Source organism: Ranitomeya variabilis, chromosome 4 (assembly GCF_051348905.1).
Source record: "Ranitomeya variabilis isolate aRanVar5 chromosome 4, aRanVar5.hap1, whole genome shotgun sequence".
Lineage (NCBI taxonomy): Eukaryota > Metazoa > Chordata > Amphibia > Anura > Dendrobatidae > Ranitomeya > Ranitomeya variabilis.
The window spans coordinates 75,071,876-75,097,935 of record NC_135235.1 but is presented as its reverse complement, the minus strand read 5'-3'; the positions used below and the strand labels follow the sequence as shown (position 1 = coordinate 75,097,935).

The following is a 26,060-nucleotide window of genomic DNA, read 5'->3' as shown; positions in this document are numbered from 1 at the left end:
GGTTCACTAAATGCTAAAACTGACCTGCCATTATGATTCTCCAGATCACTACAAGTTCATAGACACCTAACTCCTAATTCCAAACTTTGCACAAAAAAAAGAAAAAAAAATGCGCCATTTTCCGATACTCGTAGCGTCTCCATTTATCATGATCTGGGGTCAGTTGAGGGCTTATTTTTCGCGTGCCGAGCTGGCGTTTTTAATGATAGCATTTTGGTGCAGATACGTTCTTTTGATCACCCGTTATTGCATTTTAATGCAATGACGCGGCGACCAAAAAAACGTAATTCTGGCGTTTCGATTTTTTTCTCGTTACGCCGTTTAGCGATCAGGTTAATGCTTTTTTTTATTGATAGATCGGGCGATTCTGAACGCGGCGATACCAAATATGTGTAGGTTTGATTTTTTTTTATTGATTTATTTTGATTGGGGCGAAAGGGGGGTGATTTAAACTTTTATATTTTTTTATTTTTTTCACATTTTATCTTTTTTTTTTTTTTTTTTTTTTACTTTTGCCATGCGTCAATAGCCTCACAGGCACAGGCACAGCACGATCGCCTCTGCTACATAGCAGCGATCTGCTGTTTGCTGTTATGTAGCAGAAAATCAGGTGTGCTGTGAGCGCCGACCACAGGGTGGCGCTCACAGCTACCGGCGATCAGTAACCATAGAGGTCTCAAGGACCTCTATGGTTACAATGGAGAAGCATCGCCGACCTCCGATCATGTGACGGGGGTCGGCGATGACGTCATTTCCGGCCGCCAGGCCGGATGCGGTAGTTAAATGCCGCTGTCTGTGTTTGACAGCGGTATTTAACTAGTTAATAGCGGCGGGTGAATCGCGATTTCACCCGCCGCTATTGCGGGCACATGTCAGCAGTGCAAAACAGCTGACATGTTCCGGCTTTGATGCGGGCTCACCGCGGAGCACTGCATCAAAGCAGGGGAGCTGACATCGGACGTACTATCCCGTCCGAGGTCAGTAAGGGGTTAAAAAAAATTGAAAAAGAATAAGGCTGCCCTCACACTAGCAGTATTTGGTCAGTATTTTACATCAGTATTTGCAAGCCAAAACCAGGAGTGGGTGATAAATGCAGACGTGGTGCTTATGTTTCCATTATACTTTTCCTCTGATTGTTCCACTCCTGGTTTTGGCTTACAAATACTGATGTAAAATACTGACCAAATACTGCTAGTGTGACGGCAGCCTAAGAAGTACACATATCTGGTATTTCTGCATTCAGAATCGCCCGTTCTATCAATATGTAAAAAAGAATTAATCCGATGAGTAAACTGTGTAATGAGAAAAAAAAAGCTGAAATGCCCGAATTATGTTGTTTTGGTCACCACAACATTGCATTATAATGTAATAGTGGGCGATCAAAACATTGTATGTATATCAAAATGGTATTAAAAAAAAAAAAAAAACATTATCTCGGCGCACATAAAATAAGCCTTACCAGCCCCAGATCAAGAAAAATGGAGACGCTACAGGTCTTGGAAAATGACGCAATTTTTTATTTTACTTTATTTATTTATTTTTTACAAACTTTGGATTTGTTTTTTGACAAATAAAAAAAGAACCTAGACCTGTTTGGCATCTACGAACTTGTAAAGTACTTGAGAATCGTATTGACACGTCAGTTTTAGAATTTGGTGAACAGGGTTAAAAAAACCCCCCAAAAAACACAACTATGGAATTGCACTTTTTTTTTCCAATTTCACCACACTTGGAATTTTTCCCTGTTTTCCAGTACACTATATGGTAAAAGCAATGGGGTCGTTCAAAAACACAACTCGTCCCTCAAAAAATAAGACCATATTGACAGAAAAAAAAAAAGTTATGGCTCTGGGAAGAAGGGGAGGAAAAACAAACGCAAAAACAAAAATGGGCTGCGGCATGAAGGGTTAAAAATGCACACAGATAAGTGTGATGCACAGTGTGTGGCTTATAGCCTATTGATAAAACCCATACCATTAGATTAGTCGGGCTGCCTGTGGTTGCTCCATCAGTATTTTGCACCTATGATGCCCCCGCCTTTATCATCGGGGTCTGCAGCATCCTGCTAGTGTATTGGTAATCTGACCTGGAGTTGGTAAGGCTGTTTTCTTGTTATTTTATGGTGACATACAGTGGAATAACATATAAGTGATCACAGTACAGTTATATACAGGCATTTACAGCGGACGTTCTTTCTGATGGACTCATTTAATTTTCATGTGTTTTCCATTTGACCCAGACCAACATGACAACTTCTTCCAGCCAGGACTCGTCTTCAGAGAATACAAAGACATTTGACTTCTCACATTTCCAGAATGGCACCATCTATTCTCAACCGCCACAAATGCCTCATCCTACGGATACCCAAATACTGAGCCACTGATGCCGTATGTGTCCCTATTACTACACCTGCTGTTTGGCACAATAACAGCGCTCCTCTTAGTGCCCCACATAATACTGCAAACCCCTGTGCCCCTTAAATAGTAATAATGCCTCCTTTGTGCCCTCTATGAAAAAATATTAATGCCCTGTGCAAAGGCCTTAAAAAAACACTGCTTGCGTAACAATAATGCTTAACATTTGATAATGTCCCCAGAGTCTCGCAATGTACAGCTCCTCTATATACAGTATGGTGGTCCCACAGCTTCTTTACACAAAGTATGGTGGGTCCACAGCTCTTTTATACAGAGTACGATGTCCCTAAGGCACCTTTATACAGAATATGATGTCCTCATAGATTCCTTATACACAGTATAATGGTCCTAACAAAAGCTCTCTCACTGTATCATGGCCCCCACAGTAGGACACACACTGTATAATGGCCTCCACGCTGTATAATGGTTCTCATGCTATATACTGGCCTTCACAGTACTCCCCACACTAGCCACCATTTTGGTTCCAAATGGGATGGGAATGATGGCTTAGGAGTGTAGTGATCTGGAATCAGTCTGCTGGGGTTGTTTTTTATGGGTCGGCTTTGGCATATTAGTTTCAGTGAAGGGAAGTCCTAATTCTTCAGTATAGAACAAATTATGGACAAATATATGCTTCCAACATTGTGGGAACAGTTTGAAGAAGGTCCTTTTCTGTCCCAGCACGGCTATGCTCCAGTGCACAAAGCAAGGTCCATAAAGGCAAGGTTGGGGGGAGTTTGGTTTGGAAGAACCTGACTGTCCGCACAGAGTCTGAACCTCAACCAACACCTTTGGGATGACCTAGAATATAGATTGCTAGCCCTGACCCATCCACCATCAGTGTCTGACGTTACAAATAATCTTCTGAATGAAGGAGCAAAAAATCCCAAAGACTCCTCCAAAATCTTCGGGGACCAACCCCAGCCAAATTAATGCCTATGGATTTAGAGTGGGATGTTACAAAATTCTATATCCCTATACTTATGTCCATACAGTGGATATGTATAAGAACAATATAAGTAAAAAAATAGGATTATAACAAGCTTCTGCATATATGTTTTCATGGATCTGTGTGCGTGGAGGTGTTTATCATTTGTAACAATTTACTGTATCAGATTATTTATATTACATACTATTATAAACCCTCCATAGACTTTATTACGCATTATTATCTTGGATCTCATTGGCTGCAGGGCTTGTTCTAGCACATTCTTTAATGTTGTGACATCACAGGATCGTCGCCATGGTCACCTCTGGCCTGGATATTATGACATCATGAGGAATATATAAGCAACCGCTCACCCAGAATTCCGTTGAGGGTTGTTCCGTAGGAGTTTAGTAGTGAGTATGTGCGTGTTATACCCCTGTCCTGTCCTGTCATTATTCCACATTTCCTAGCTGTAAAAGGTTCTGATTTCTTATGTCAAGCTTCCTCTACTTCCCAATTCTAATATCCTGTACATTTTTATTTAGAAAACTTTATATTTGTTAATCATCTAGTAATATGTACTATTGATACAATTGGTATTTAATGTTAGGCTACTTATAAGGAATTCTCTCTCTCTCTAATTCAGATATTTGCAGTTATTTATTTGTGAAAAATGACGCGCAAAAAAAAAGCCATAGAATTCAGAATAGTGATTGTAATGCTATCTCTATACATGGATATAAAAATTATTTTCTGTTGTCTGATGTCCGTTCTTCACGTACAGACAACTGCCTGGACCAATCAGGTCAACACGATTAGGACAATACCAAACCTGCATTTTTTTAATTTAAAGTGGCAAAAAAATTCTGAATTTCATAAAAGCCCCCAGGAAATAGCCTGAGTCGCCATTTTCAAATATCGGTAACATTTTTATTTTTTGGATAATGGAGGAGTGTGAGGGCTTGTTTTTTTTTGGGTAGTGAGCGGATGTTTTTATTGATAGTTACAAAGCTTTTATAGATTTTTAATGTATTTTTTTATTGTAGCAACAAAAAACAAGCAATTTTGGTATTTTAAGTTTTTTTCTACTTTACAGTTTTTACAGATTGGGTCAATATTATATTTTCATATTGGACTTTTCTGAACACGTTGATACCAAATATGTGCATATTTTTTTCATTTTTTTTAACTTTAATTTTAACAGAGTGATTCAAATTTTTATTTTATTTATTTTGTTTACATTTTTAAAAACTTTTTTTTTTTTAATTTTATTTATTAGTTCCCTTACAGGACTTGAAGCTGCGATCGTCTGATCGCTTGTACTATATACAGCAGTATTGTGGTATATAGGAACAATCACTGTCTTCTATGCCCAACTACTGGCTGGATGTCACATAAGGTCGTCACATGACCGGCGCAGGAGGTAGAGGCGGGGTGAAGGGGAGATGAGGGCATTTAGCCGACCCCTGCCTGTCATAGCAACCCATCGGCTCCCTGTGATCACATCACGCTTAAATGTCGCTGTCAGCAACTGACAGCGGCATTGAACAGGTTAACAGCGGCAATCGGTGGTCACGTTAATTACTGCTGTAAGGGTATGTGCACATGTTTTTTGAGGTGCAGAAACGCTGCAGATCCGCAATTGATTTATAGTACAATGTAAATCAATGAGGAAAAAAAAATGCTGTGCACACTTTCCGAAAATCCGCTGCGGAAACGCTGCGGTTTAAAAGAAGTAGCATGTCACTTCCTTTTTGTGAATCTGCAGCGTTTTTGTACCCACTCCATTATAGAAAACCGCAGGGGTAAAAACCGCAGCAAAAACGCATAAAAAACGCTACAGAACCACACAAAAAACCGCAGGTGCGTTTACTGCCAGGAGAGACAGAATCCGCACCAGAAATTCCTAAGCCTAATCCGCAACGGTGCACATAGCCTTAGAGGATGATGGCATCCATATAATACAACCAGCTGCCCGCTGTGGAGTGGGCTCTGAATCTAATACCCTTAGGCTATGTGCACACATAGGAAATGTGGTGCAGAATTTTCTGCACTAAATCTGCATCTCCTGGCAGAATCCGCAGGTGCGTTTTTTATGCGTTTTTAGTGCAGATTTTACCACTGCAGATTTCTATTAATGGAGGGGTGCAGAAACGCTGCAGAAACGCACAAAAGTAGTGACATGCACTTCTTTGAAACCTGCAGCATTTCTGCGCAGATTTTTCTGCACCATGTGCACGGCTTTTTTTCTTTTCACATTGATTTACATTGTACTGTAAATCACAGTGCAGTTCTGCAGCGTTTCTGCCGCAGAAAAATCTGCTGCAGTTCTGCACCAATTCTGCATCGTGTGCACATACCCTTACAAAGTCCCTGACACACTTCATAATTAATATACTCATGTAGCATACAGCCCCCCAGAATATGCAGAACTCTTACATTTAGGCCGGAGACACACTGGTGCGAGATACGGCCGAGTCTCGCTGGTTAAAAGCAAGCTGTGGCACCTGCACTCCAGAGCGGAGCGTGCAGCTGCATAGCAATACATGGAGCCGCACGCTCCGCTCCGGAGTGCCGGTGCCACAGCTTGCTTGTAACCAGCGAGACTCGGACGCATCTCGCAGCAGTGTGTCTCCGGCCTAAGGCAGATTTAGCAATGTAGCTCTGCCAGTTTGCCGTCGAATTATTAAATCTTTCTTGTGTGATTATTTGAAAACCCATTGATTATTATCCAGTATAATAGAAGCCTATGAGTGTGTGACGTACGGTACAATGTAAGAGGCGGAAATATTTCATGGCCTTTATACGTTTCTCTGTTACTATTACAGCCGGCAGTGATCACCATCCAATGTAAGTATTGACATTCTCAGTACTGACAATTACAGCATTTACTGTCTGTGCAGTGTGGGGACTGAAGCTTTGCACACCAGGTGCGATCTATTGATGTAATGGCGCCTGCTGATCTGAGTCTCTGACGCACAGGGGAAGGCTGAATGGTGGAACTGGAAAATTATGATGATGGTTGGGTGATGGAGAACAGAGCCAGCGCTCCCCAGGACTCCCGGCCGAGTGGTCCGCCACTATGGATGTAACACCCCTGCACCCCAGTAGTTACAGTATAGCCGAAACCTGAATGCTGGATCAGATCCGATAATCGTGCAATAGAGTCTCTGTACAATAACATTGGGAAGAAAACGCTCATTCACATGTTTGTTTTTGTACCAGGTGTGCGGTCTGTCTTTCTCACTGGCCCTTATAGTCTATGGAGCTGGTAACATGTCAGTTTTGGGGAGAATTGTCGGCCAAACTCACCCATTGACTGTCTCCTAGGAAAACGTCCATCAGCATTTTTTCCCTTTTTTGCCTATAAGAGAAATTGATAACATTCTGATGATAAAAAAGGGTGACAGACCAAAAACAAAAAAAAAAAAAAAAGAAGAAAATCGGACGCAGCACACTAATGAAAATTAGTTGGTTTGGTTTTCTGTGGTTAAGAATAAAATGAATTGTCTATCCCTCTCTCCCCTAACAAACCCTGCCTGCAGGTGAGAAAACAATGATTATATAGAAAAGAGATGAAGAGAAATCAAAACACAATGTCTAATTAAACCTTTGCAGGAGTCCTTAATGAATTAAGATAGCAAAATACTATTCTATGCCTTAATGAAAGGTCAAAACATAACAACGGTTGTACTCATCGTTTATGGGGTACACCCGTTATCTTTTGACCTTTCATTAAGGCACTGAATTGATTACATATTACTTATATTGTGGGTGCTTATCTGGCTGCTCATCGTGTTGTGGGCATCTCTTTCTGTGATTAACAGTATTTTGCTATCTTTATTCATTAAGGACTCCTGCAAAGGTTTACTTAGGCATGGTGTTTTGATTTTTCTTCATCTCTTTTCTATATAATCATTGTTTTTTCACCTGCAGGCACACTCGCTCATCACGCTTCCTTACTACTGTATACATCTGACTGCACAGATATCGGCCATTTATTAGTTATCAGTCACACATCTTATATACCTGATTTTTAAGCCATCACATGAAGAAATAGTTACAGCATTAAACGACAGCCTTGTAATTCTAGCAAATTATGTAGTAAATAATTTAATTATTGCCCAGGGTGGATAGAGGTTAAGAAACATAAAACTATAGCTTGTTTGTTAATAAAAGGAGTAGTCTAGTCACATCACAAGTTATTACCCATGCTTCGTATAGGTCACCAATATCTGATTAGTGGGGGTTCAAGACCTTGCACCTGCACTGCTCAGCTATTATATGCTCCAGCTGAGTGTAAACCCATTAACAAGGCTTCTAACAACATCTACCCCACTCAGCTCGAGGCGAGGCAACGTCAGCTCGAGGCGAGGCAACGTCAGCTCGAGGCGAGGCAACGTCAGCTCGAGGCGAGGCAACGTCAGCTCGAGGCGAGGCAACGTCAGCTCGAGGCGAGGCAACGTCAGCTCGAGGCGAGGCAACGTCAGCTCGAGGCGAGGCAACGTCAGCTCGAGGCGAGGCAACGTCAGCTCGAGGCGAGGCAACGTCAGCTCGAGGCGAGGCAACGTCAGCTCGAGGCGAGGCAACGTCAGCTCGAGGCGAGGCAACGTCAGCTCAGGCAACGTCAGCTGTCATGATCTCTGCAGGCAGAGATCATAGCAAGCCTATAGAGGGACAAGCTCTCGGAAGATGGAACTATACTGACCATGAACTAAGCCTGCCGCGCAACTAGAAATAGCCAGGTAGCATTTCCTATTTATCGCTAGATGCCCAGCTCTGGCCTAAGACCTAAATAGCTAGCAGAGGGAAATATAAGACCTGGCTCACCTCTAGAGAAATATTCCAAAGAAGACAGTAGCCCCCCACATATAATGACGGTGAGTTCAGATGAAACTACAAACGCAGCAGGAAAATAGTCTTAGCAAATTTGAGGTCCGCTTACTAGATAGCAGAAGACAGATAGTATACTTTCATGGTCAGCAGAAAAACACTAACAAAACACCATCCAGAGATTACCTTAAACTCTGGCATTAACTCATAACGCCAGAGTAGCAATCCCTGATCAACGAGAGCTTTCCAGACACAGTAACAAAACTTCAGCTGTGAACTGGAACAAATAGGCAAAACAAAACATGGACAAAAGTCCAACTTAACTAGTAGTTGTCTAGAAGCAGGAACAAGCACTGAGAGGCATCAGATAACATTGATGACCGGCAAGAAACCACCAGAGAAATGAGCTTAAATAGCGACACCCACTACTGATGGAACCAGGTGAAACAGGAAAGAGGATGACAAGTCCAATTCCACAAGCGGCCACCGGGGGAGCCCAGAATCCAAATTCACAACAGTACCCCCCCCTCAAGGAGGGGGCACCGAACCCTCACCAGATCCACCAGGGCGACCAGGATGAGCCCTATGGAAGGCACGAACAAGATCAGAAGCATGAACATCAGATGCATTGACCCAAGAATTATCCTCCTGGCCGTAACCCTTCCAGTTGACCAGATACTGGAGTTTCCGTCTGGAAACACGAGAGTCCAAAATTTTCTCAACAACGTACTCCAACTCACCCTCAACCAACACCGGAGCAGGAGGCTCAACTGAAGGTACAACAGGTACCTCATACCTGCGCAATAACGACCGATGAAAAACGTTATGAATGGAAAAGGACGCAGGGAGGTCCAAACGGAAAGAAACAGGATTAAGAATCTCCAATATTCTATAAGGGCCGATGAACCGAGGTTTAAACTTAGGAGAAGAGACCCTCATAGGGACAAAACGAGAAGACAACCACACTAAATCTCCAACACAAAGCCGAGAACCAACACGACGATGACGGTTGGCAAAACGCTGAGTCTTCTCCTGGGACAACTTCAAATTGTCCATAACCTGCCCCCAGATGTGATGCAATCTCTCCACCACCGCATCCACTCCAGGACAATCCGAGGATTCCACCTGACCGGAGGAAAATCGAGGGTGAAACCCCGAATTACAGAAAAACGGGGACACCAAGGTGGAAGAACTGGCCCGATTATTGAGGGCGAACTCTGCCAATGGCAAAAAAGCAACCCAATCATCCTGGTCAGCAGAGACAAAACACCTCAGATATGTCTCAAGGGTCTGATTAGTCCGCTCGGTCTGGCCATTAGTCTGAGGGTGAAAAGCAGATGAAAAAGACAAATCTATGCCCATCCTAGCACAGAATGCCCGCCAAAATCTAGACACAAATTGGGTACCTCTGTCAGAAACAATATTCTCAGGAATACCGTGCAATCGGACAACATTCTGAAAAAACAGAGGAACCAACTCAGAAGAAGAAGGCAACTTGGGCAGAGGAACCAAATGGACCATTTTAGAGAAACGGTCACAGACCACCCAGATGACAGACATCTTCTGGGAAACAGGCAGATCTGAAATAAAATCCATCGAGATGTGTGTCCAAGGCCTCTTAGGAATAGGCAAGGGCAACAGCAGTCCGCTAGCCCGAGAACTACAAGACTTGGCCCGAGCACAAACGTCACATGACTGCACAAAGACTCGCACATCTCGTGACAGAGAAGGCCACCAGAAGGATCTTGCCACCAAATCCCTGGTACCAAAAATTCCGGGATGACCTGCCAATGCAGAAGAATGTACCTCAGAGATGACTCTGCTGGTCCAATCATCCGGAACAAACAGTCTATCAGGCGGACAACGATCCGGTCTATCCGCCTGAAACTCTTGCAAGGACCGCCGCAGATCAGGAGAAACAGCCGACAAAATTACTCCCTCCCTAAGGATACCTGTGGGTTCAGAATTACCAGGAGAGTCCGGGTCAAAACTCCTAGAAAGGGCATCTGCCTTAACATTCTTAGAACCCGGTAGGTATGACACCACAAAATTAAAGCGAGAAAAAAATAAAGACCAGCGCGCCTGTCTAGGATTCAGGCGTCTGGCAGTCTCAAGATAAATCAAATTTTTGTGGTCAGTCAATACCACCACCTGATGCCTAGCCCCCTCGAGCCAATGGCGCCACTCCTCAAACGCCCACTTCATGGCCAAAAGCTCCCGATTCCCAACATCATAATTCCGCTCTGCGGGCGAAAATTTGCGAGAAAAGAAGGCACAAGGCCTAATGACGGAGCAGTCGGAACCTTTCTGCGACAACACTGCCCCAGCTCCGATCTCCGAAGCGTCAACCTCAACCTGAAAAGGCAGATTCACATCAGGCTGACGCAACACAGGGGCAGAGGCAAAACGGCGCTTAAGCTCCTGAAAGGCCTCTACAGCATGAGGGGACCAATTAGCAACATCAGCGCCTTGTCTGGTCAAATCAGTCAGTGGTTTAACGACATCCGAAAAACCAGCAATAAATCGGCGGTAAAAGTTGGCAAAGCCCAAAAATCTCTGAAGACCCTTAAGAGAGGAGGGCTGAGTCCAGTCACAAATAGCTTGCACCTTGACGGGATCCATCTCAATGGAAGAGGGAGAAAAAATATACCCCAAAAAGGAAATTTTCTGGACCCCAAAAACGCACTTAGACCCCTTCACACATAAAGAATTAGACCGCAGAACCTGAAAAACTCTCCTGACCTGCTGGACATGAGAGTCCCAGTCATCAGAAAAAATCAGAATATCATCCAGATATATTATCATAAATTTATCCAGAAAATCGCGGAAAATATCATGCATAAAAGACTGAAAAACTGAAGGGGCATTAGAAAGACCAAAAGGCATGACCAAATACTCAAAGTGGCCCTCGGGCGTATTAAATGCGGTCTTCCACTCATCCCCCTGCCTGATCCGCACCAAATTATACGCCCCACGAAGATCAATTTTAGAGAACCACTTAGCACCCTCTATACGAGCAAACAAATCCGTAAGCAATGGCAATGGGTATTGATACTTAACAGTGATCTTATTCAGAAGCCGATAATCAATACATGGTCTCAAAGAGCCGTCTTTTTTTGAGACAAAGAAAAACCCAGCTCCCAAGGGAGAAGAAGATGGACGAATATGTCCCTTTTCCAAAGACTCCTTTATATATTCCCGCATAGCAGCATGTTCCGGCACAGACAAATTAAACAAACGACCCTTTGGATATTTACAACCCGGTATCAAATCTATGGCACAATCGCACTCACGGTGCGGAGGTAACGACCCAAGCTTGGGTTCGTCAAAGACGTCTTGATAATCAGAGAGGAACTCAGGGACTTCAGAGGGAATGGACGACGAAATAGAAACCAAAGGTACGTCCCCATGAATACCCTTACATCCCCAGCTCAACACAGACATTGCTCTCCAGTCCAAGACTGGGTTGTGAGACTGCAACCATGGCAACCCCAGTACCAAATCGTCATGTAAATTATACAGCACCAGGAAACGAATAATCTCCTGGTGATCCGGATTGATAAGCATGGTTACTTGTGTCCAGTATTGTGGTTTATTATTAGCCAATGGGGTGGAGTCAATCCCCTTCAGAGGAATAAGAGTCTCCAAAGGCTCTAAATTAAAACCACAACGATTGGCAAAGGACCAATCCATAAGACTCAGAGCGGCGCCAGAGTCAACATAGGCGTCCGTGGCAATGGATGACAAAGAGCAAATCAGGGTTACAGACAAAATAAACTTAGACTGAATGGTGCCAATGGAAACAGACTTATCAAGCTTCTTTGTACGCCTAGAGCATGCTGATATAACATGAGTAGAATCCCCACAATAGAAACACAATCCATTCTTCCGTCTAAAATTCTGTCGCTCGCTCCTGGACAGAATTCTATCACACTGCATACTTTCTGGCGTCTTTTCCATAGACACCGCCAGATGGTGCACCGGTTTGCGCTCCCGCAGACGCCTATCAATCTGAATAGCCATTGTCATGGACTCATTCAGACCTGCAGGCAAAGGGAACCCCACCATAACATCCTTAACGGCATCAGAGAGACCTTCTCTGAAAGTTGCCGCCAAAGCGCACTCATTCCACTGAGTAAGCACAGACCATTTACGGAATTTTTGGCAGAAAACTTCAGCTTCGTCTTGCCCCTGAGATAGTGCCATCAAAGTTTTTTCTGCCTGAAGTTCCAAATGAGGTTCCTCATAAAGCAAGCCCAAGGCCAGAAAAAACGCATCCACATCGCGTAACGCAGGATCCCCTGCTGGCAATGAGAAGGCCCAATCTTGAGGGTCACCCCTGAGCAAGGAAATCACAATCCTAACCTGCTGAGCAGGGTCTCCAGCTGAACGAGACTTCAGGGACAAATAAAGCTTACAATTATTTCGGAAATTCTGGAAGCTAGCTCTATTCCCTGTGAAGAACTCCGGCAAAGGAATTCTCGGCTCAGATACCGGAGCATGTACCACAAAATCTTGTAAATTTTGTACTTTCGTAATGAGATTATTCAAACCCGCAGTTACACTCTGGAGATCCATTATTGTCAGGTGCACACAGAGCATACAGAGATTAGGAGGAGAGAGAGAAAAAAGACTGCAGCAAGGCAGACTGGAGGAAAAAAAAAAAAAAAAATTCCAGCAGACTTCTTATAACTCTCCTTTCTCAACCTGGGTCTTTAACACTTTATTGGTCCGGTCAAACTGTCATGATCTCTGCAGGCAGAGATCATAGCAAGCCTATAGAGGGACAAGCTCTCGGAAGATGGAACTATACTGACCATGAACTAAGCCTGCCGCGCAACTAGAAATAGCCAGGTAGCATTTCCTATTTATCGCTAGATGCCCAGCTCTGGCCTAAGACCTAAATAGCTAGCAGAGGGAAATATAAGACCTGGCTCACCTCTAGAGAAATATTCCAAAGAAGACAGTAGCCCCCCACATATAATGACGGTGAGTTCAGATGAAACTACAAACGCAGCAGGAAAATAGTCTTAGCAAATTTGAGGTCCGCTTACTAGATAGCAGAAGACAGATAGTATACTTTCATGGTCAGCAGAAAAACACTAACAAAACACCATCCAGAGATTACCTTAAACTCTGGCATTAACTCATAACGCCAGAGTAGCAATCCCTGATCAACGAGAGCTTTCCAGACACAGTAACAAAACTTCAGCTGTGAACTGGAACAAATAGGCAAAACAAAACATGGACAAAAGTCCAACTTAACTAGTAGTTGTCTAGAAGCAGGAACAAGCACTGAGAGGCATCAGATAACATTGATGACCGGCAAGAAACCACCAGAGAAATGAGCTTAAATAGCGACACCCACTACTGATGGAACCAGGTGAAACAGGAAAGAGGATGACAAGTCCAATTCCACAAGCGGCCACCGGGGGAGCCCAGAATCCAAATTCACAACAGTCAGCTCGAGGCAACGTCAGCTCAGGCAACGTCAGCTGAGGCAACGTCAGCTGAGGCAACGTCAGCTCTGGCAACGTCAGCTCTGGCAACGTCAGCTCCCGCAACGTCAGCTCCCGCAACGTCAGCTCCCGCAACGTCAGCTCCCGCAACGTCAGCTCCCGCAACGTCAGCTCCCGCAACGTCAGCTCCCGCAACGTCAGCTCCCGCAACGTCAGCTCCCGCAACGTCAGCTCCCGCAACGTCACATCTGGCAACTTAATGTCGTGAGGTGGGCACTGGGGAGGGCATTTAGAGGCATTGTACTGAGTGAGAAGGAGCACCTTGTTTCATTATACTGTGGGAGCATCATAGTGCCAAGGGGATGCCTTAGGGCAACATACTGTTTGGGGGGGTGGGGCGCAACATTTTAGAATATCATGTGAAGGTACATCATACTGTATGGATGTTGGGGGTGCTCTATGGGTGGGAATGCATCACTGGGGGCATTGTGAGGCTTACACTGGGGAATTTATACTGTGGGGGTGGGGCATATACAGGGCTCTTCTACTGTGATAGAAGACTAAGGGCCCTCACAATACATGACCTTTTCTATCCTTCAAAGTTCCCAAATTATTGCGCAACTCCAAGCTGTTCCAAAATTCAGCAACTTTTCAAAGCCCTTTATGGCAGAATTCTGGATAAATTGCTGTTACAAATTCTGGTCTTAAACTGTATCAAAAATTAAATGGTGCCGTAAAAAAACAACACATTACTTAACAGTCAATCTGAAGCTGATGAAAGAAGCTGCAGGGAGAGGAAGCTGCTATTAGATAGTGGCACCCCCTGCAGTCACACTCTCCAATATGTCACCTTTGTCCAATCATTGTGGGTCTATAGTCGCTGTCATACATTTGCTGTTGTGAAATTTATGTCACTATTTTATTTTTTTCTTCCCTTCTCCAACAGATGGCTCCTCAAAATATGTAATGCCAAACAGCTATACAGGACATTCATCTATAAGAATGTTATTGAGTATCCTTTTCCAGAAACCATTGAGTATGTATGCATTTCTAGAAATATAATACTACTAGCTGAAGAGCTCGGCGTTGCCTGGGCATAGTAAATATCTGTGGTTAGTTATAGCACCACACTTCTCTTATTTTCCCCATCACATCTCTCATTTTCTCCCTTACACCTCACATTTTCCCCCTCACTCCTCTCATTCCCCCCTAAGGCTACGTTCACATTTGCGTTGTGCGCCGCTGCATCGGCGACGCAACGCACAACGCAAACACAAACGCAACAAAACGCACGCTAAAACGCTGCTTTTTGCGACGCATACGTCCTTTTTCGCCGAAAGTTGGACGCAAAAAAAATGCAACTTGCTGCGTTCTCTGCGCCCAACGCTTGCGGCCAAAAAAACGCATGCGTCGCACAACGCAGCACAACGCATGTACATGCGCCCCCATGTTAAATATAGGGGCGCATGACGCATGCGGCGACGCTGCGGCGCCGAACGCTAATGTGAACTTAGACTAACACTTGTCAATTCGACCTCACATCTGTCATTTTCCGATCACTACACTATTTTCCCTCACTCCTCTCATTTTGCACTCACACCTCTCATTTTCCCCTCAGTATATACATGTTTGTCATCTCCCTATTATATAGTATACACCTGTATGTCATCTCCTGTATATAGTATACCTGTATGTCATCTCCCCTGTATATAGTATATACATGCGTGTCATCTGCTCCTGTATATAGTGTATACCTGTGTGTCATCTCCCCTGTACATATACCTGTATGTCATGTCCTCCTGTATTAGACCTCGTTCACACGTTATTTGGTCAGTATTTTTACCTCAGTATAGTTGTAAGCTAAATTGGCAGCCTGATAAATCCCAGCCAACAGGAAGCCCTCCCCCCTGGCAGTATATATTAGCTCACACATACACATAATAGACAGGTTATGTGACTGACAGCTGCCGTATTTCCTATATGGTACATTTGTTGCTCTTGTAGTTTGTCTGCTTATTAATCAGATTTTTATTTTTGAAGGATAATACCAGACATATGTCAAGTTGTGTGTTGAGTTGCGTGTGGCGACATGCATATAGCGACTTTTGTGAGATGAGTTGTGTGTGGCGACATGCGTGTAGCAACTTTTTGTGTCGAGTTGCACGTGACAGGTTAGTGTAGCAAGTTGTGTGCAAGTTTTGCGCGTGGCGAATTTTATGTGTGGTGCGTTTTGAGTATATGTGCAAGTTTTGTGTGAGGCAACTTTTGCATGTGTCAATTTTTCCGCGTGTGCAAGTTTTGCGTGTGGCGAGTTTTCCATGAGGTGAGTTTTGCACGTGTGGCGAGTTTTGCGTGAGCCTAGTTTTGCATGTGGCGAATTTTGTGAGTGGCGAAATTTGAGCGGTGACTTTTGTGTTTCGACTTTTCTGTGGTGAGGTTGGTGTATGTGTGGTGAAATGTGTGTGCCGAGGGTGGTATATGTGTTCAAGCACGGGGTAGTGTGTGGCGCATTTTGTGTGTGTTCATATCCCCGTGTGTGGTGAGTATCCCATGTCGGGGCCCCACCTTAGCAACTGTACGGTATATACTCTTTGGCGCCATCGCTCTCATTCTTTAAGTCCCCCTTGTTCACAGCTGGCAGCTGTCGAGGATAGCTCATCAATATACTGTGACTGGACTGCAATTTTAACATTTTTGTTTGTTATACCTCCATTCTATATAGGGAAATTATTCCATCTGTTAACAACAGACTCCCGCCACTCAGCAAGACTCCCGCCACTCAGCAAGACTCCCGCCACTCAGCAAGACTCCCGCCACTCAGCAAGACTCCCGCCACTCAGCAAGACTCCCGCCACTCAGCAAGACTCCCGCCACTCAGCAAGACTCCCGCCACTCAGCAAGACTCCCGCCACTCAGCAAGACTCCCGCCACTCAGCAAGACTCCCGCCACTCAGCAAGACTCCCGCCACTCAGCAAGACTCCCGCCACTCAGCAAGACTCCCGCCACTCAGCAAGACTCCCGCCACTCAGCAATAAATATTTTTAAAATCTTTGGCTTCACTTTTTTTTTTTTTTTTTTTTTCCATCATTCTCATATACCATAAACCAAAATCCAATTAAAATAGCAGTATCCAACCAAGTATGATAAATCAAGCAATATGGGCTCTCATGGGAGACATGCAAAATCCCAGAGAGACAAATGAAAGGGTAAAGAAAATCCAATATTAAAATCACACATTTATTCAAAATACTTTAAAATATAATTCCATATAGAATAGTAACAAGCAAAATGTTCCTTACTAATGTTAGGGCACAGTGGTGTCAAAACCAATTGAATATCTAGTGTGGATCATCAGAATAAAAAAATCCACATTTTAGGCACATTCTAAATGATTAGTCTTTTAAGTGTATTTAGTGAGTATTAGCACAAAAATTAGTCATATGCATGATTGTGAACACATAACAAGAGAAGACCTCAAGATAATTCCATTATGTATAGAAACATATTAATATTGTAAGGTGCAATTTTGGTATAATAAACCTCCTGGTGGAAATAGAATAAAAATAAATGAGGAAGAAGTGTAAGTATAAATGTATGCTGGTGCATAGTACCTCTAAATTATACTATGGGAATAAAAGTAAAAATTATCTAAACATTGCCAAAGTGCACTTGTTAAAGTCAAATAGCCCAAACTGGAAAGAATAAATAAATGAAGTAGAAATGTAAGATGCTAGTGCAAAATATCTCTATATGAAGTAATAAATCCAATTAAGATACGATTGAGAAGTTTATCATAAAATACTTTGCGAACATACAAAAAAAAAAAAAAAAAACTTGCTTTCAGTTCAACAATAGGGGACATGTCTTGCCATTGAGAAAGAGCAAAAAGGGGCTGTAGGGGCATTACATCAGAGCTCAGTATATGACTGACAGTGAGGCCCCGCCTCTGAGGTCCTACTGATTTGCTTTATGAGTTATTTGAAGATCTACATGTGAGTATTCAAAATATTCATTTCTCTTAAGTATCAGCACATGTGACCGCCGGCCCCAACAGGAAGCAGGCGGCTGACGGTGCGCGCTACTGAAGTGGAATGGATACTCACGGCAATCTCTGATGAACACCCGGTGAGTATTCCTGCAGCTGTGCTCTCCTTGTGAGCAGCGCATGATGTCCCTGCCATGCCCTGCTTACAAGCATTAAGCAGCTGCTGGCACCGGAGCAGGACGCTGCAAATGCGAGGGAGCCGAGGAAAGTAAAGGTACCTTCACACTAAACGATTTACCAACGATCACGACCAGCGATACGACCTGGCCGTGATCGTTGGTAAGTCGCTGTGTGGTCGCTGGGGAGCTGTCACACAGACAGCTCTCCAGCGACCAACGATGATGAAGTCCACGGGTAACCAGGGTAAACATCGGGTTACTAAGCGCAGGGCCACGCTTAGTAACCCGATGTTTACCCTGGTTACCATCGTAAATGTAAAAAAAAAACAAAAACACAGTACATACATTCCGGTGTCACGTCCCTCGCCGTCTGCTTCCCGCACTGACTGAGTGCCAGCCGTAAAGTAAAAGCAGAGCGCAGCGGTGACGTCACCGCTGTGCTCTGCTTTTACTTTACGGCCGGCACTCAGTCAGTGCGGGAAGCTCTGAGGAGCAGCAGCGCGGACGCCGGGGGACGTGACAGACATCAGAGGGTGAGTATGTACTGTTTTTTTTTTTCTTTTACAATGGTAACCAGGGTAAATATCGGGTTACTAAGCGCGGCCCTGCGCTTAGTAACCCAATATTTACCCTGGTTACCATTGTAAAACATTGCTGGCATTGTTGCTTTTGCTGTCAAACACAACGATACACGCCGATCTGACGACCAAATAAAGTTCTGGACTTACAGCAACGACCAGCGATATCACAGCAGGATCCAGATCGCTGCTGCGTGTCAAACACAACGATATCGCTATCCAGGACGCTGCAACGTCACGGATCGCTATCGTTGCAAAGTCGTTTAGTGTGAAGCTACCTTAAGAGTAAAGGTTTGGTTTTTTTTTTTTATCTTTTCTGATTGGGCCAATCAATCATACCAGGAACAGGATGGGGACAATCTATATCTATCTATCTATCTATATATATATTTGTTTAAGGAGTACTTCCGTCTGTTTGTCTGTAACGGAAATCTCGGGCTGCTGATTTGGTTGCGGTCAGCCGGGCGCGACCATCAGCCATATTGGGGCGGGATTTACCGCTTCACTTTTTACTATTGATGCTGCCTATACAGCATCAATAGTAAAAACATATGGTAAAAATAATTAAAAAAAAACAACAAACATTATATTCTCACCTTCCGCGCCAGCCTTTCCCGCTCCTCGCGACGCTCCGGTCCCTGGAATGCATTGTGGCAATGACCAGAGATCACGTGGCGGTCTCACGAGACCGCTACATGATCACGTGTTATTGCCGCAAGGCATTACTGGAACAGAGCGCCGCGAGGAGCATCGCTAAAAGACCTTGGCTGGATCGGTGGGCCAACGGAAGGGGAGTATATAACTTTTTTATTTCCTTATTTTATATACTGCGTGGGCTGCGCTATATACTGCGTGGGCTGCGCTATATACTGCGTGGCCTGCGCTATATACTGCGTGGCCTGCGCTATATACTGCGTGGCCTGCGCTATATACTGCGTGGCCTGCGCTATATACTGAGCGGGCTGCGCTATATACTGAGCGGGCTGCGCTATATACTGAGCGGGCTGCGCTATATACTACGCAAGCTGCGCTATATACTACGCAAGCTGCGCTATATACTACGCAAGCTGCGCTATATACTACGCAAGCTGCGCTATATACTACGCAAGCTGCGCTATATACTACGCAAGCTGCGCTATATACTACGCAAGCTGTGCTATATACTACGCAAGCTGTGCTATATACTATGTGTTGGTCGCGCCCGGCCGGCCGCAAACAATCAGCAATAGGTGCAATCCGGCTGCGAATTGGCGCGGGATTTGAACTACGCTTCACTGATTAGTCGCGCCCGGCCGGCCGAATCCTGTGTATTCATTGCATTATTCTAATATCTTCATAAATAAACTACATACATATTCTAGAATATCCGATGCATTAGAATCGGGCCACCATCTAGTCAATCATATCAGAATAAGAATGGGACCATGCATACCAGGACTGGGATGGGGCCAATCATACCAGAATGAGGATGGGGCCATGCATATCAGGATAGGGATGAGGGGACCATATTTACCAGAATAGGTGATTTTGAGTTCAGAATTGACCACTCTTTTGCTTCAGTTTTTTTTTCCCTAATTTCCTCCTCTAAAACCTAGGTGCTTCTTATGATCCGAGGCGTCTTATAGTCCGAAAAATACAGTACTTACCTTGTAATGTGTTCACATCTTGTTCCGTCCAGATGTGTCCGGATCCCAGAATTCCAAGCGGCGGAAGTTCACCGACCGCCATATTGGGACACCCAAAGTGATGGGTGTCTCAATATGGAAACTGCAGGTGGTACCCAGAATCTTGCAAGGTACCACCAGCGGAACACTGTCGCACCACACACCCACTGTATACGCCGTACGCACCACACCTACTGTATACGCCGTACGCAGCCTCTTGCGCGGTACCACCAGCGGAACTCCGTCGCGAACACCCCGCCGCCGGGATCCGCCGAATGATTTACTGCAGAGGTGTCAAACTGCATTCCTCGAGGGCCGCCAACAGGTCATGTTTTCAGGATTTCCTTAGCATTCCACAAGGTGCTGGAATCATTCTGTGCAGGTGATTAAATTATCACCTGTGCAATACAAGGAAATCCTGAAAACATGACCTGTTGGCGGCCCTCGAGGAATGCAGTTTGATACCTCTGATTTACTGACTGCCGCCATCTTTGTACAGGAGGAACGCATGCGCAGTTTTAATGTGAGCGCCGCTATCTGTCTGCACAAAGATGGCGGCAGTTTGATTTACTGCGCCTGTGTGAATTCCGCGCAGGCACAGTGAATCATTCGGCTGATCCCGGCGGTAGATGCGCGACGTGTCTGCCGGTCACATTAAAGGGGTTTTTGCACGAACGAAAGTTCATTTTAAAAATTGTCTGTGTCTTGACAGTGTACGGAGCATACCACATCTGCTGGGCAAGGGAGGAAGCAAAAGACAATACTGACATTACAGCAGGAGATCACAGAGGATACATTTTGGCAGATAAAATATTTCACTGACTGTTTTAAAAACAATATTTTACCTCACAAAGTGTATCCTCTGCGATCTCTTGCTGTAATGTGTCAGTATTGTCTTTTGCTTCCTCCCCCTGCCCAGGAGCTGTGGCATGTTGTGAAGCGCACAGGGGTGAGAGAGACAGAGCACAGGGGGGGGGAGACAGCTCAAACAGGACAGCACACGAGGGGAGAACACAGCACAGGAAGGCGAAAGACAGCAGACAAGGAGGATAGCACATGGGTAGACAGGTCAAAGAAAAGAGAACAGACTGGAGATGTCAGCTCATGGGGAAAGAGAGAGTGGATAGGTGGGTGAGCACATGGGGGGAAAGCCAGCTCCCATAGTGCGATAGCATCGGGCCTCTATCTAGTATACACAGTACAGAAGTCATGGTACAGAGCAGTGCGTATATATACACAGGACAGAAGCAGTGGTACTGATGTGAAGTGTGTATACACAGGACAGAAGCAGTGGTACTGCTGTGAAGTGTGTATACACAGGACAGAAGCAGTGGTACTGCTGTGCAGTGTGTGTATACACAGGACAGAAGCAGTGGTACTGCTGTGCAGTGTGTGTATACACAGGACAGAAGCAGTGATACTGCTGTGCAGTGTGTGTATACACAGGACAGAAGCAGTGGTACTGCTGTGCAGTGTGTGTATACACAGGACAGAAGCAGTGGGGAAAGAGAGTGGATAGGTGGGTGAGCACATGGGGGAAAGCCAGCCCCCATCGTGCGATAGCATCGGGCCTCTATCTAGTATACACAGTACAGAAGTCGAGGTACTGTGCAGTGTGAATATATACACAGAACAGGAGGAGAAGTGGTACAGAGCAGTGCGTATATATACACAGGACAGAAGCAGTGGTACTGATGTGCAGTGTGTATATACACAGGGCAGGAGAAGTGGTACTGTGCAGTGTGTATATACACAGGACAGAAGTAGTGGTACTGTACAGTGAGTGTGTATGTATATATATATATATATATATATATATATATATATATATATATATATATATATATATATATATATATACACACACACACATATGGCAGGAGAAAAGGTACTGTACAGTGTGTACACAGGGCAGGAGAAGTGTTACTGTGCAGTGTGTATACATACACAGCAGGAGAAGTGGTGCTATGCAGTGTGTGTATATATACACAGGAGAAGTGGTGCTGTGCAGTGTGTATATACACAGGACAGAAGAAGTGGTGCTGTACAGTGTGTATATATACACAGGGCAGGAGAAGTGGTGCTCTGCAGTGTGTATATACACAGGACAGAAGGTGTGGTACTATGCAATGTATATAAATACAGAACATGCAAAATCTACTATATAATTGTCTAATGGTCCCTTCCATCTTTCTGTCTGTCCTTCTGTCTGTCTGTCACGGAAATCCCAAGTCGCTGATTGGTTGCGGCAAAACAGCGGCGACCAATCAGCGACGGGCAGAGTCCGGCAGCAAAATGGCCGCTCCTTACTCCCCACAGTCAGTGCCCGCTCCATACTCCCCTCCAGTCAGCACTCACAGTGTTAATGGCAGCGTTAATGGACGGCGTTATGTCGCAGTGTAACGCACTCAGTTATCGCTGCTATTAACCCCGTGTGACCAACTTTTTACTATTGATGCTGCCTATGCAGCATCAATAGTAAAAAGATCTAATGTTAAAAATAATAAAAAATAGTTACCGTATATACTCACCATCCGTCGGCCCCTCGGATCCAGAACAGGCCTTTCCCACTCCTCGCGATGCTCCGGTGAACGCTCCATGCATTGCAATCTCGCGAGATGATGACGTAGCGGACTTGCGAGACCGCAATGCACTCTTGAGACCGGAGCGTCGTGAGGAGCATCGGTAAACGCCTCGCCTGGATCCGGGGGCCAACGGAAGGTATATAACTATTTTTTTATTTTAATTCTTTGTTTTTTTTGTTAACAGGGATATGATGCCCACATTGCTATACACTCCGTGGGCCGGGCTATACACTCCGTGGGCTGGGCTATACACTCCGCGGGCTGGGCTATACACTCCGCGGGCTGGGCTATACACTCCGCGGGCTGGGCTATACACTCCGCGGGCTGGGCTATACACTCCGTGGCTGTGCTGTCATATACTATGTGGCCGGCTGCGAACAATCAGCGACAGGCGTAGTCCGATTTGAACCACGCTTCGCTAATTGGTCACGGCCGGCCGAATCCTGTGTATTCAATGTATTATTCTAAAATCTTCATAAATAAACTACATACATATTCTAGAATAACTGATGCGTTAGAATCAGGCTACCATCTAGTCAGATAATGGTCCAATAATGCAGACGAGCTGAAGGCTGCTATCAAAGCAACCTGTGCTTCCATAACACCTCAGCAGTGCACCAGGCTGATTGCCTCCATGCCACACTGCATTGATACAGTAAAGCTATGTACACACGTTGAGTATTTGCTTGAAGAAATTTCAGCAAGGTTTCTGCATCTCTTGGCAGCAAAAACACTGTGGAAAAAACGGGCATTTTTGTTGCATATTTTGTATGTGTTTTTGTACAGTAATGAATGCTTTTTTGAGCTAAATAAATATATTTAAAAGAAAAAAAAAAAGGTTGTGAGATGTATTTCCTTGGTTCACCACCTTTTTCATGCTGATGTAGTATTAGGGCTATAAACAACTGGTTAGGAACAAAAGTACCACTAAGGATCAGTAGAGATGTAGCAAGTAAGTGGTAATATAAAACTTCGCTTTTAATGTAGCCTAAAAATAAAAAATATGTATTGTAGAGCAGCGGGGTTGGGTCAGTGTGACAGACAGGGACCACAGGAACAGTTCACAGCAAAACGTGTTTAATTGTCCACCCTCACGCAGTGAACAGCACACGGTATCCTCCGGATTACAGCTGGTTAACAGGACAGTTCAGAAATGCCCAGTTGCCGAAGGCTACTGCACCACTGTATCACGCTGCGGGGTGCCAGGAGTTCACTCTCTGCTGGTTCTGCGTTTCCCCTCACACAGACGGAGGTTCTGCAGAGCCGACTGCTCCACAGGTTGCCAACTCCAAACTGACACACCCAAACCATTCCTGCAGGGTTTGGTTTTCTCTAAACTGGACCCTGTGGCCATGGGCCACTTGTAAGATCCGGCCAGGAGGAAACGGATCGGCCTCACTACCTTCCTGCAGTCCGGTTCAAAAATAAAAGCCCATACCGGGTTTTCCTGAACAATTCCTTGGTCAAATAACTTGACCAGGATCAAGCTTACTTTTATTCTGCCTTGTGCCTCAAAGGCGTCCTGCTGTGACCACAAGGCACTCCAGCGAATCTAATACGCTTCTGAGCGCATCCTGGGGGACACATAGTGACCCTCACAAATCACACCAGTCGCTGCCTCACAGTATCCACAAAAACACACAAGTGCAAAACAGTGCAGCTCACACAGACAATAACAACATAAAGGAATGTTAGCAAACACTGACCAACAAATAGAATCCTAAAGTTTAGATCCTGGCAGTGTTTAATCTCACAATGCTATTAATACAATTAAGGATCAAAGCATATTGAAAACCTAATACCAACATGTATTCATATGTATATAGCCTAAGGGTCAATGCCCATAGGGTAAACATACACAAATAACCATCACGGTGTACAAACATTTAGAACCTTCTCACCCAGTCAGACGATTGGGACTGTCAAGTTCATACAGTGATGACCGGAGATCCGTAGATAACGGGTACCCAACTCCCAACAGGTTTCCTCTCATCAAGATTCATCAGAGGAGTAAGAACCAGTAAGATGGAAACAACCCACCATCATCTTCAGTCAAACTCTGGTAGCAAAACAGCCCACAAAGCGGTGCAGCGTCACTGTCTGCACTCTATGGCGCAAATGTGCTTAAATAGAACTTGCCGGTATCACCGCCAAGAGTTATAGCACATGCTTCCAGTTGATGGAACACAGCTCCCAGCCAGTGTCACGCAGACGTCACTTCCGGGATTGGCATCAAATCCAGTCCAGATTATCACATGATGAACACAGTGCAGAAGGCCATGCTCTGCACAGATAAGGTCCGGATGGTGCCTATGGTAACGTGTACATCGTTTGTTAGGAGGGGGGCGGGGAAAAGAAAACCTCCCACCATCATACCCCAGGAAAATAGGTATTAAGCTTACCGTTAATGATGTTTCCAGGAGTCCATCCTGACAGAACCCTGGAGGACGTCCTCCTCCCCTTGCTGGGACAGGAAACACACGAGAGTTCAAAAGGTCCGGTCCCACCCCCAATCCTCAGTGTTGTAACAAGAACCGCCTCAAGGGAGATGGAAAAAGTATATTTTAATGGTCAATAGAACATATTACACCATGTACCAAGAACATATTACATCATATGCTAGGAACATATTACATACATGTCAGGCTTATATGACAAATGCATAACCATATTATCAGGGAGGGAACTACCCGTGCTGTCAGGATGGACTCCTGGAAACATCATTAACGGTAAGCTTAATACCTATTTTCCAGGACGTCCCTCCTGACAGCACCCTGGAGAGTACCAAAGCACCTCCTCAGGGTGGGATTACCGCTTGGAGAACTTTTCTCCCAAACGCAGTATGTTGACCGGACAAAACATCAAGTTTATAGTGTTTACAAAAGGTATTTGCACTAGCCCATGTTGCGGCCTTACAAATCTGCTCTAGAGAGGTGCCTGCCCTCTCGGCCCAAGAAGTAGCTATCCCTCGAGTAGAGTGTGCGTGTAGGCCATTTGGAGGTGGAATCCCCTCCGACTGGTAGGCCTCCGAGATCACAGATGTGATCCAACGAGCGATGGAGGCCTTAGAGGCCTTTTTACCTCTATTTTTACCACCGAACAAAATAAACAGATTTGGGTCAATGCGCCATGAGTTGGTGGCTGACAGGTAGTCAAGGACCGCCTGTCTGACATCAAGGGAATGCAGAGCTTTTTCTTTAGAATTTGAAGGGTTACTGCAAAAGGATGGTAACACGATTTCCGGACTCCTATTTTTGAGTGTTCCCACTTTTGGAATAAACGAGGGGTCCAGTTTAAGGATTAAACCATCGTCTCTAATCTGGAGGTACGGGTCCCTTGTACACAGGGCTTGAATTTCCCCCACCCTCTTAGCCGTGGTAATTGCTACGATAAATGCTGTTTTACGTGTCAGGGCTGAAATGGACATGTTATCC

General features: G+C 44.8%; 2 long non-coding RNA genes across 2 annotated transcripts in view; one reads left to right on the top strand and one right to left on the bottom strand.

Annotated features, from left to right (window-relative positions):
• Positions 1-26,060, bottom strand: part of LOC143769835 (uncharacterized) — a 259,674-nt gene that overhangs the window by 225,287 nt on the left and 8,327 nt on the right. Inside the window, exon 2 of the long non-coding RNA XR_013214494.1 lies at positions 6,655-6,706. This is a non-coding gene — a long non-coding RNA (uncharacterized LOC143769835). The remainder of the gene's footprint in view (positions 1-6,654; positions 6,707-26,060) is intronic.
• Positions 13,425-16,897, top strand: LOC143769834 (uncharacterized). Its single transcript, XR_013214493.1, has 3 exons — positions 13,425-13,903; positions 14,581-14,670; positions 16,357-16,897. It is a non-coding gene; the product is annotated as an uncharacterized LOC143769834 (long non-coding RNA).